The sequence below is a fragment of the Schistocerca piceifrons genome, chromosome 4, assembly GCF_021461385.2.
Source record: "Schistocerca piceifrons isolate TAMUIC-IGC-003096 chromosome 4, iqSchPice1.1, whole genome shotgun sequence".
Lineage (NCBI taxonomy): Eukaryota > Metazoa > Arthropoda > Insecta > Orthoptera > Acrididae > Schistocerca > Schistocerca piceifrons.
Window position 1 is genome coordinate 69,803,830 of NC_060141.1, and position 13,115 is coordinate 69,816,944.

A 13,115-nucleotide genomic window follows, 5' to 3' on the forward strand; every position below is an offset into this window, starting at 1 on the left:
CGCGTTCTACTGAAACCTCGGTCAGCAGATATTAAGACAATATTTCTTCTGGACACGAGAGTAAAGATTAATTAAGATACTCTAGTCGACACTCGTAGATGTCTTTAGTAGGATTGTAGCAGACTGATTTATGTCACTCCCATTCGACGAAGCCGGCCGGGGTGGCCGAGCGGTTCTAGGCGCTACAGTATGGAACCGCGCGACCGCTACGGTCGCAGGTTCGAATCCTGCCTCGGGCATGGATGTGTGTGATGTCCTTAGGTTAGTTAGGTTTAAGTAATTCTAAGTTCTAGGGGACTGAAGACCTCAGAAGTTAAGTCCCATAGTGCTCAGAGCCATTTAAACCATTCGACGAAAGGCCGTGGAACGCCGTTTCTCATGCGCCGACATACGGTCTATTGTAATTGTGTGGATCGGTATTTTGAATAGGAGCTTTAATGTAATCGCTTCCTAAAGTCATAGTCAAGACTGTAGGCAGTAGTGTAAAAAAGCCGTTGAGATAAATGTGTGCTACATTAGTAACGTAATGTGCTTTGCTACGCACGTTTTACCTTCCTCTTCCTCTATGTGTGATACTACAGTCGTCGCAACGCGAGAGTTGATGGAATTGTTTACAGTATCAAAATAGGCTAATAAGCCAGAACACTATTACCACCGAGCTAGTATCGATATAAAGCCGTTTAGGCAATAGCAGCATCTTCTGGTGAGTAAAGACTGCCAGTGAGCGCACTGTCCTTGCATAGAGTGGGTAAGACGAGCAATGTACCTGGTTTGACCGAGGGCAGATTCTGATGGGGCGAAGGCTCGGCACGAGCATTTCGGAAACGGAACGACTTGTCCAGTGTTGGAGCAATGCTGTGGTGAGTGTCTTCAAGATGTGGCGAACCGATGTGAAACCATGACCAGACATCGGTGGTGGGGGGCCATCCCTCAGTAAAACGGCGTAGGCTGGGCAGACTGGTAAAACAGGACAGGCGGCGAACTGTGGCGGAATTAACATCAGACTTTAATGCTGGGCAAAGTAGAAGTGTGTCTAAACACACAGTACAGGTAACATTCCTAACCGCGGGACTCCGCAGCCGACGACCCATGAATGTGCCAATGTTAACACCACGGCATAAAAAAAAAATGGTTCTGAGCACTATGAGACTTAACTGCAGTGGTCATTAGTCCCCCAGAACTTTGAACTACTTAAACCTAACTAACCTAAGGACATCACACACATCCATGCCCGAGGCACGATTCGAACCTGCGACCGTAGCAGTCGCGCGGCTCCAGACTGTAGCGCCTAGAACCGCTCGGCCACTCCGGCCGGCACCACGGCATCGGCAGCTACGACTGAACAGGGCACGTGAACATCGGCACGGGACTTTGGCGCAGTGGCAGTGTGTTGCATAGTCTGATGAATCCCGATACCTTCTCCGTCATGCCTGGCCGGCCGAAGTGGCCGTGCGGTTAAAGGCGCTGCAGTCTGGAACCGCAAGACCGCTACGGTCGCAGGGTCGAATCCTGCCTCGGGCATGGATGTGTGTGATGTCCTTAGGTTAGTTAGGTTTAACTAGTTCTAAGTTCTAGGGGACTAATGACCTCAGCAGTTGAGTCCCATAGTGCTCAGAGCCATTTGAACCCATTTTTTTCTCCGTCATGCCGATGGTGGGGCGCGAATGCGTCACTTTCCAGGAGAAGCTCTTTGACATCTGTATGGCTGAATGCAGACAAGCTGTGGGTGATTCCGTCTGGGCAACATTCACATGGGCATCCAGTGGGTCCAGTAGAGCTCGTGCAAGGCGCCATGACGGCCAAAAGCAGAATCGCACACTGGTTACAGACCCTGCATACCCCTTCATGACGATCGTGTTTCCTGACGACAGCGACAATTTTCAACAAGGTAATGCGCCATATAACTAGGCCAACGGTGTGTTGAAGTGGTTCGAGGAGCACAGTGGGGAGTTCCATTTGATTTAATTCACACCTCACCCACGCTCCTCCCCAATTTGCCAGATCTGAACCCGATGGAACACATCTGGTATGTGATTGAAAGTGGGGTCAGAGCTAATCACCCCGTCCCCCCCCCTCCCCCCGTGAATTTACGAGAATTAGGCGGCTTGTGTGTGTGCAGATATACTGCCATCTCTCTCCAGCGACCTACCAAGACCTCACTGCTTTCAAAAATGGTTCAAATGGTTCTGAGCACTATGGGACTTAACATCTATGGTCATCAGTCCCCTGGAACTACTTAAACCTAACTAACCTAAGGACAGCACACAACACCCAGTCATCAAGAGGCAGAGGAAATCCCTAACCCTGCCGGGAATTGAACCCGGGAACCCGGGCACGGGAAGCGAGAACGCTACCGCACGACCACTAGCTGCGGACCACTGCTTTCACACCACTGTTGTCCGTGCCAAAGGTGAACGATTGATAATTAGGTAAGTGGTCATAATGATCTGGATGATCAGTATAAATCACTCAAAGTTCAGTATGTCTGAGACATCTAGCATAAAACTGCTTCTGAACAATTTACTGGAGAATATAGTTTCTTGTGTTAAACAAATTTTTAAGTACAATCTCAGACGGTATTTCTTTGGAGTTCCCCCCCTCCCCCCACCCTCTTTCCCCCGTCTAAGTGCATGTGCCAGTGAAGCACATCCCTTTCTCAGATTATTATTTGTAGTAGAATACCGTAGTCAGCTCTCCAAATTGTGTTCGTAGTATTTTCTCCCAGCTGTTGTTGTAGGCGGACGAAAATAGAATGCAATGTCATAATGTTGTGTACATAGTTCCGCGTAGTCAGCGCGTACACAACTATCCCAATAGAGCGCGTCCCGCTAAGCACAACAGCGCAGGCGCAGCGCTCGTCCGTCTCCGCACTACGAGATGGCGCTGTCTTACAGACGGACCAAATTCTGCTTCCGCCGATCCGCGTATTAATATGTAACGGAGCCAATGAGATTGTTGCTAACGTAGAACCTTTCCTCCTCGCGGATCACACTCGCGCAGTGATACCTAAACGCTCCAGGTATTATAACGAGTGTACAGACCTCCGATTAGTTTCTTCCCCACCTCCCCTCTCTTTGCCCCCTTCTCCCCCGCGTCCTTTTACATTTCCCTCCTCTGCCTCCTCTCATTCCCTCTCGCGTCTGCCCTTCTCCCCCTTTATTAGTCCTCTCCCTCCTTGGTTCCCCCCCCCCTTTTCGTTTTTTCCTCTCCTCCCTCCTTGTTTTTCCCCATCCTGCAGGTCCCTCCCCCCCCCCCCCCCCCCCATCTGCCTTTGGATCGGGAGTGCCATATCTGTGCCGCCTTTTTCGTGCAGCGTTTTACGGTGTGTTTTTCCAGTGAGTGTTACGTGTTGTGTCTTTTGGGAAGTGTAGCGAACAGCCATCATACTGTCGCTGGGTGTGCCTTTTATCTCTTGCGAACAGAAACCAGACTGTCGCCACGTTTTTTAATTGTGTGTCTACTATGTTACGTGTCTGATTCCTGTGTATTTTATCTACATTGCCAACGCCTTTTGCTTTCTGTGTTAACTTTCCGCAATTTTACGCCATTGTACACTTTAAATCACCATTTTATCGCCTGTTTTTCCTTGTTTCTTTCTTCTTCCTTTATTTAAAAAAAAAGTCTGTAGGCTGTAGAGCAGCGTAGTAAGCTGCTGCCAGCCCGCCCCCTTCAGGGGGAATTGAAATTCAATGAAAAAAAAAAAAAAACTCCGATTAGTCAGTCTGCACTAGTCTGCACTAGTCTGCACTAGTCTGCACTAGTCTGCATTAGTCTGCATCAGTGTGCATAAGTCTGCATTTGTCTGTACCAGTCTTTAGTCAAGTTTCAGTCTGCGCCTAATAAGATTATCATATTCCTGTACATAGCCATGAAGAGAAATGTATAGACACTTTGTCAAGTATCAGAGATATGTGACAATAAGATTAACGTACCAAGACCAAAGGAACTTCAGATTGTCAATTGTAAATAGCGTCCAGAACCAAGTTAAGTTATTTTTATGCTTGTTATTATTTTAATAAATGTGTGTGAAAATTAATCTAGTTCTGTTTAAAGTTGGCCACCGTCAATCTGCTACTCTAACCGTGCAAGTGGCATTTCTATCGTCTGACCTAACGGCAGAAGATAAACACGCCACGATAAGACCACGAGACATATTGCTGACACTCGCCTACTTCGCTAGAGCGACAAGTCAAATAATCTGATGGTGTGTGTACCGAAGGTCTTACAGTACGCACACCACACGTAATTACGACAAGAACTGACAAAGGCGTCCTGTTCTCAGTCTGTGTGCTTGCCGTGAAAAGGGAGATATGAAAATGATCCGATCTTCAAACTTATTTTGCACCCGAACGCTGCATTTCCGGACATGGATTCCTCATCAAAACCTTATCTACTAAGTCTCCTGTACAGCTCTTAGAAGCCTATAACAGGTATTATACAACAACTTGTTTAAAGCAACAGTGACGTAACTCGTATCGGAGTGGCACTCACCGCTGTAGATGTACTGCAGCTCCAGCCTGAGGTACTCGGTGAAGTCGCCGTCCTCCGGGTATTTGCCCAGGTCGTACACCCCGTAAGGCATGCCGCGCTCCTTGAGGTACTCCACCTGCGTCTGCATGTACATCTTGCACGTGTCGTTCCCAGACACCTGCCTGTAGCCGTTCTTGTCGTACACCAGCATCACCTTCCTCCAGTTGTACCTGAAACAACGCGAGACTAGCACATCACACGTGGCTCGTGTGGACAACTGTATGCTTATATCGTGAAGGGCGATTCCGTGGAAGAGTGCTGGGAAAGGAACATAATATGAGAGAATGCTTTACTAAACTCCGGGCTGTTTCATGTGCGACGCAATCTCTGTCTCCGTCGATGCGAGGGAACAAACAGCCTCGTAGGCTGCTCCTTTGACGACAATACGCTGTGACCATTTGCACGAACCTTGTAAGACGTGGCTTGTTGGTTAACACTGATTACGTTGTCCCTCATTTAGTGTACGACCGAAATTACGATTTCTTCCCTAAATTACTGTCGGATGCTTCCATTAAATGTGGAATACATTAAAGAACAATGAGTGTTTCTTGTCATTTTAATTGAATCAACTGTGGGTTCTAGGTGAAACTTTCTAAATTAACTAAACAAGCACTGTTTTTTGCCTTGTTTCACGAATTTTATTATGGTTACTGCACAACCTAGGTATCGAGTTATAAGTCCATTTTCTAGTACGTTACTGATTCTACAGATGATACCGCAAAGATAAACATGATGATAAGACAAAGATAGACATGTCAACTTATTAATGTATCGATCCTTGGCTACATGTAAAATTATTTCAATGACCAAGTTTTTTTGACAAATTACACAGTTCAGCAACTGCGCTAGCATGACTAAATGTACCTAGGAATATAGTTATGCATCACCCTAGAAATTTTATCTATGATACCACAACGCCAGGACAGAAGTAAGACTTTGAGCCTCAGCCCATCAGTAGATAAAAAGTTCTAGGCTGCTGCATTACTTTATTTCTAGGTGTGTACAGTCATATTAGTATAACTGCTGAATTGTGTAATTCCCTATATAATCTGCCAAAAACGGTCATCGAAGTAACTTTACATTAGGCCAAGGATCGATACACTAAGAAGTTGAATTTTCTGTCTTTGAGTTATCCTTATATTTAGGAAGTGGCCGTGCGGTTAAAGGCGCTGCAGTCTGGAACCGCAAGACCGCTACGGTCGCAGGTTCGAATCCTGCCTCGGGCATGGATGTTTGTGATGTCCTTAGGTTAGTTAGGTTTAACTAGTTCTAAATTCTAGGGGACTAATGACCTCAGCAGTTGAGTCCCATAGTGCTCAGAGCCATTTGAACCTTATATTTAGATAATCTTTGCGTCATCATCTTTGGAATTAGTAATGTACTTGAAAATGGGCTTATAGCCCGAAACCTAACTTGTGCAGTAACCGTAATAAAACATGTGAATCAAGGCAGAAAACAGTGTTTGTTCAGAGTTTTTTGTGTTTAACTAGGATAGAATAGAGTCGTATGAGAGGTACCTGTTGTGCCTGCAGTTGTGGGAGTTGAATACGACATAGTCCTTCATACTACAGACGCAAAACCTTACAATTGTTTGGTTGAAATTCAGTCACTTTTATTTACGACATCTACATGTAGCCAAGCTAGCCAGGGAATATTTCCTCTGTTGGATTTGCAATTGTTCGTCTGCCTGAACACTGTCCTTTTAGTCCAGTCAACAAAGGAAAATTAGGGGGAAAACTATGCAGTCACAAAAATGGCTCTGAGCACTATGGGACTCAACTTCTGAGGTTATTAGTCCCCTAGAACTTAGAACTAGTTAAACCTAAGGACATCACAAACATCCATGCCCGAGGCAGGATTCGAACCTGCGACCGTAGCGGTCTTGCGGTTCCAGACTGCAGCGGCTTTAACCGCACGGCCACTTCGGCCGGCTATGCAGTCACAAATCTTTGTACAGTGGTAGTAGGAAGTATCATGAACGACATACTAAAAATCTCCACCAATGGGGTGCATGAACGACATACTAAAAATCTCCACCAATGGGGTGTGAGAGTAAGAGAGGGGGTGGACGGGGAGGGGGAGGGAGGAGACGGGTGGGGCGGGTGGCTTTACAGTTCACTTTTGTCAATTTTTCCCGAAAAACTCGAAAGCTGCAGCTTCTAACGAAAATGTTTCCCAGTCCAAAATTAAAACGCATTAAATTTCCTACAGAAACAGCCCATTTTGCGCTGTTGGCTTCTGTCAGGGGTTACTCGCCCGACGCTTGTTTAATGATTGTTTCTGACGTTTCGCCAACACGAGTGGCTGGCATTGTCAAATCTTTACTCTCGGTTGCTGTATTGGTGGTGGACTTGAGTCGAAGTCACGGTCGTAGATTACATGTACGTGACGGGGCAACATCCATGGGCTTTTCCGTAGTCATTACCGCTGCTGTTCTCTCCTTTGTACCTGCGACATTCGATCGCTGCAGGACGGGAATCCTTGAGGCTTTACTCTTTCATTGCCATGTTTGTGTACTTCTATAGCCTCTCTAAAGGAGTGGGTGTGCTAGCTACCTTCTACACCAAGAACTTCCCAGTCGGGGTATTTTTCATGTGATCCGTCTCACACGCCGCGTGCTACACTACGGCCGATTTCTGCAAATACCACAATCTGCATCAGCTTATATCCGATGATCCCCAGTCATTCCAGCATAGACCTTTGCACATGTAAATAGGATGCGGTATATTCCCGACATTGCAAATGCTTCCCCGTTCTCCTTTGCCGATCTGAGACACTTCTTGATCTGCTTTGTCGCTTAATACAGTACTGGCCATTAAAATTGCTACACCAAGAAGAAATGCATATGATAAGCTAGTATTCACTGGACAAATATATTACACTAGAACTGACATGTGATTACATTTTCACGCAATTTGGGTTCATAGATCCTGAGAAATCAGTACCCAGAATAACCACCTCTGGCCGTAATAACGGCCTTGATATGCCTGGGCATTGAGTCAAACAAGAGCTTGGATGGCGTATACAGGCACAGCTGCCCATGCAGCTTCAACACGATACCACAATTCATGAAGAGTAGTGACTGGCGTGTTGTGACGAGCCAGTTACTCGGCCACCATTGACCAGACGTTTCCAGTTGGTGAGAGATCTGGAGAATGTGCTGGCCAGGGCAGCAGTCGAACATTTTCTGTATACAGAAAGGCCTGTACAGGACCTGCAACATGCGGTCGTGCATTATCCTGCTGAAATCTAGGGTTTCGCAGGGGTCGAATGGAGCGTAGAGCCACGGGTCGTAACACATTTGAAATCTAACGTCCACTGTTCAAAGCGCCGTCAATGCGAACAAGAGGTGACCGAGACGTGTAGCCCATGGCACCCCATACCATCACGCCGGGTGATACGCCAGTATGGCGATGACGAATACAGGCTTCCAATGTGCGTTCACCGCAATGTCGCCAATCACGGAAGCGACCATCATGATGCTGTAAACAGAACCTGGATTCATCCGAAAAAATGACGTTTTGCCACTCATGCACCTAGGTTCGTTGTTGAGTACACCATCGCAGGGTCTCCTGTCTGTGATGCAGCGTCAAGGGTAACCGCAGCCATGGTCTCCGAGCTGATAGTCCGTGCTGCTGCAAACTTCGTCGAACTGTTCGTGCAGATGGTTGTTGTCTTGCAAACGTCCGCATCGGTTGACTCGGGGATCGAGACATGGCTGCACGATCCGTTACAGCCATGCGTATAAGATGCCTGTCATCTCGACTGCTAGTGATACGAGGCCGTTGGGATCCAGCACTGCGTTCCGTATTACCCTCCTGAACCCACTGATTCCATATTCTGCTAACAATCATTGGATCTCGACCAACGCGAGCAGCAATGTCGTGATACGATAAACCGCAATCGCGATAGGCTTCAATCTGACCTTTATCAAAGTCGGAAACGTGATGGTACGCATTTCTCCTCCTTACACGAGGCATCACTACAAATTTTCACCAGGCAACGCCGGTCAACTGCTGTTTGTGTATGAAAAATCGGTTGGAAACTTTCCTCATGTCAGCACGTTGTATGTGTCGCCACCGGCGCCAACCTTCTATGAATACTCTGAAAAGCTAATCATTTGCATATCACAACATCTTCTTCCTGTCGGTTAAATTTCGCGTCTGTAGCACGTCATCTTCGTGGTGTAGGAATTTTAATGGCCAGTAGTGTAAATAGTCTTTACGCCTTGTTTTCACGATATAAGGCCGATACTTCCCGTCACTCTGGGAGTGTGTGGTAGAAAGGCCGTAGCCAACGTTTCTTTTTCCGATGTGTCACTTCACCGAATGTTTAATTCTGTGACGTATCTTATGTAAGTTGTGTAGTACCCACTGCTCCTTGTAACGCTTTCTAGGTGTTCTAATTCGCGCCTGAGATGCTGCGGCTCACCTATTCGTCTTCCTCGCGTTACGGGCGTACTAATCATGCCTCTTTCTCGGATCGGATGGTGATTTTGACAGTTCGTGCAACACAAGGGAGAGTACCGCTGCGGTAACGACCAAGGAAAAACCCGTGGGCGTCGGCGCGCACGGTATCGTACAATCTGCAGACGCAATCTCGACTACTGTCCGCCACCAGCAATGCAGGCCGAAGCTTTGACAGTGCCGTACATTCTTGCCGGCGAAACCCCAGAAAAATCATCAAACAAACGTCGGCCGAAGAACCCAAGACAGAAGCCAACAGGCGGTTCGTCAACAAGTGGCGACGAAGGCTTCACAATTTTGTGCTATTAAATTTTGCTCTAGGACTAATATTTTCCCAGTTCTAGGGGATGGAAGACTCACATATTAATAGAAACAGTGTTTTAATGGTTCAGAATGAATGTTTATTGTGAAATGAAGGGGGTTAAGAAGAAATATCGAACGTGTATGCCACGTCTAAGTGCATTAGATCCATATTAAGGAATAAATTGTGATCTGCGGTTGTGATAGGTTAGTGGGGCCCCGGATGGAGGGCAGAGGCATGAGAAAAGGCAGGTCATCGGATTGTGGTCACGCAACTCCCACCTTCACAGGTCTGCAAATTGGAGAACGGTCAAAAGATTCCCCACTCTATCTACCCCTCTACGTCACAAGAGGCAACTAAAGGATGTTTTACAAAGTTTATACTAAGCTTCCTCGGCGCCCCTTTACATGCTTAGGTTTTTCTGGGCGGAAAAGATGAAGAAAAGGCAATACTTCCTAAATGTGTATTATCTTCACTCAATATGGTTTTGAAGAAGCTAAATTAAAAAAAAATGGGACTGATTTAAGTATTTAGGATCTAGAGACATTCTGTTGTTGCCGTATGTTGCACTGTATACAAAGAGAAACTATCCTGCGATGAGATAATGGACACATGCTTATTAAAAACTTACAGTAACACTTTGGTACTTGCCAGCTGGCAGAAGCTGTGCTGATTTGAAACTTTCTTCTGCTATGTCACCTTCCTCTTTCCGAAAACTTGTCATGACATACATGAAGCACTAAAGCACTTCATGTGTTCTGTACGTTCGGCCTGCGTCAATTCAGGTGCCGCCTGACTTCGCACTCGAACACAGACAGTAAAACAGAAAAAAAATTCACATCGGCGATTCATTCACTCGCCACGATGTGTCTGTGCAAACGTTGCCTGTACAGATAAGGCGGTGCAAAGGTGCGAACACCTGATCGTGTAAAGCATCCGTAAGATCACAGGCGACGCAATCCACAGTCATGCCCAGAAGGTGCTTATTTTCTAGAAAGTGCATTAACACTATGTCGAATACAGATATGAGTTACGAGGTTTCTCAGAGTAGGTGTCCGCAGTGATTCCACGGTAAATGAGGGGCAGCCAAATGTTAATGAGACAGACGAAAAAAACAGTTAAATAAACTATTTATTATTTCAAAAGTAATAGCTGTACTGTTAATATCTATGTACAAACGGCAGTGTCCCGACTCACTAACTCACACACTGACTTATCACCGCCCTGCCCAAATCTCAAGGAACAGAAACTTAAAATTTTGGAAACGGTGTTGACCTTTTACTGCACACGTCGTTTAAAGAGGGATTTTTTTTTGAAATTCCACTCACAAGGGGATGAAACAGACGATGAAAGGTTTATTGAAAATATGTAGCTATTAAGGCAATTTTGAAGCTAGACGAACCACAGAAGTGGTCTGGTTTCTCGGTCAGAAATAAAGTAATACATGATTCAGCATTTTTGGAACTTTAGTCCCTGAGGGGTTGAAATAGTGGGTTCAGTTCTTATGAAAACAGATCATTATTAAAGAATTACTGAAGTATTTCTAAAGCTACATCCATGAAAACTGGTATCTTACAACTCGAAAGCAGATTAGAAATACGTGTTTCAGTGTTTTTGGAAATTCAACCCTTAAGACGGTGAAATGTTTTGTGAAAGTATTTCATTAAGAAAACATTTTTAAGGCTAAATCTACGAACATTTGAATTTGGCTTCTCAGTTAGAAATAAAAACAAAGCGTTTTGGGAAATTAAATCCAGAAAGAGGTGGAAAAGGGGATGAAAGTTTTTATGGATATATTTCATTATGCAATCATTTTTTAAGCTAAATCTATGAACATTTGTATTCGACTCCCCCGTTAGAAATAAAAACTTGCTCATTTCACTGCTTTTGAAAACTGAACCACTAAGGATATGAACAGAGGGTGGCATGTATTATGAAAATATTTCACTGTGAAAACATTTTTAAAGCTAAATCTTAGAAATCTTACAAAATTTGTGTTTGGCTTCACGGTTCGAAATGCAAAAATATATATATTTCACTCGTTTTGACAATCCAAACCCTGAGGGGGTAAAATCGGTCAGATTGATTCTCTGACTCATCACTGTCCAGCCCAAACTGCTAATGACAGAAATTTAAAAATTGGAGAGGTTCTGGATCTTATACTGGAGGACTGTTTAAGAAGTGGATGTTCGAAATTCCACTCGTAAGTGGGTGAAATAGCGGATGAAAGGCATTTTGAAAATACATCGCTTTTAAGGCAATTTTGTAGCTAGCGCTAAAATGCTGGTATTTGGTTTCTCAGTCAGAAATAAAAAAAAAATCATATTTCAGGAGTTTTGGGAATTTTATCGCTAAAGAGGTAAAATGATGGGCGAAAGTTTTTCGAAAATAAATCATTATTAAAGAAACTACTAAAGCATTTTAAAGCTAGAGCTATAAAGATTAAAAATTTGAAATGTCGGTTGGAAATTAAAAAATAAGTGACTCAGTGTTCATGGGAATTCAACCGATTAAGAGTGTGAAATAGGGGATGAAAATTTTTATGAACATTTTTTATTGTGAAGGAACTTTCAAAGAGAAGCCTGTGAAAATTTGTATTTGGCTTCTCTGTTACAGATAAAAAAATGAAATAGAGGATGAAATTATAAAGAAAATACTTATTTATGTTTAAAAACTTTAAACTTAAACCTGTGAAATTTGGTATTTTACTTGTCGGTTAGATGCAAAGAAATATATGTTAGAGCATGAAAGTCTTATGGAAGTATCTCCACAAGAACGCAAAAGGCATGACGAACAAAACGTTCGACTCCAGCCAGTAGAATGGCATTTTGGTCTGAAGTACATTCGCGAAAAGACCATGCTTCTATGGCCATAATTAGCTTGACAAGTTAGGAGGTGTTGCAATACGTGAAAAACGTAAAAATACAATCAGAGAGAGAGAGAAAAAGGAAAACAGTGTAAGCCGTATAGAATACGCGAGCGAAGCAGCGAGTGCTAACCTGGTACATTTACTCACTGAAGCGCCAAAGAAACTGGTATAGGCATGCATATTCAAATACGGAGACAAGTAACCAAGCATAATGCAACTCTGCGGTCGGCAACGCCTATATAAGACCACAAGTGTCTGGCGCAGTTGTCAGATCGGCTACTGCTGCTACCATGGCAGGCTATCAAGGTTTAAATGAGTTTGAAAGTGGTGCTATAGTTGGCGCACCAGCAATGGGACACAACGTCTCTGAGGTAGCGATGAAGTGTAGATTTTCCCGTAAGACCATTTCTCGAGTGTACCGTGAATCTCAGGAATTCGCTAAAACATCAAATCTCCGAAATCGCTGAGGCCGGAAAAAGATCCTGCAAGAACGGGACCAATGACGACTAAAGAGAATCGTTCAACGTGACAGAGATGCAGCCCCTCAGCAAATTGCTGCAGATTTCAATGCTGGGTCATCAACAACTGCCAGCTTGCGAACCATTCAACGATACATCATCGATATGGGCTTTCGGAGCCGAAGGTCTACTCGTGTAGTCTTGATGACGGCTCGACACGAAACTTTACTCCTCGCCTCGGCCCGTCAGTACCAACAATGGACTGTTGACGGGAAACATGTTGCCTGGTAGGACGGGTCTCGTTTCAAATTGTATCAAGCAGATGGACCTGTGCGAGTATGGGGACAACCTTATGAATCCATGGACACTGCATGTCAGCAAGGGACTGGTCAAGCTGATTGAGGCTCTGTAATGGTGTGGTGGCATGTGTAGTGGGAGTGATGTGGGACCTCTGACACGTCTGGTTACGACTCTGACACGTGACACATACT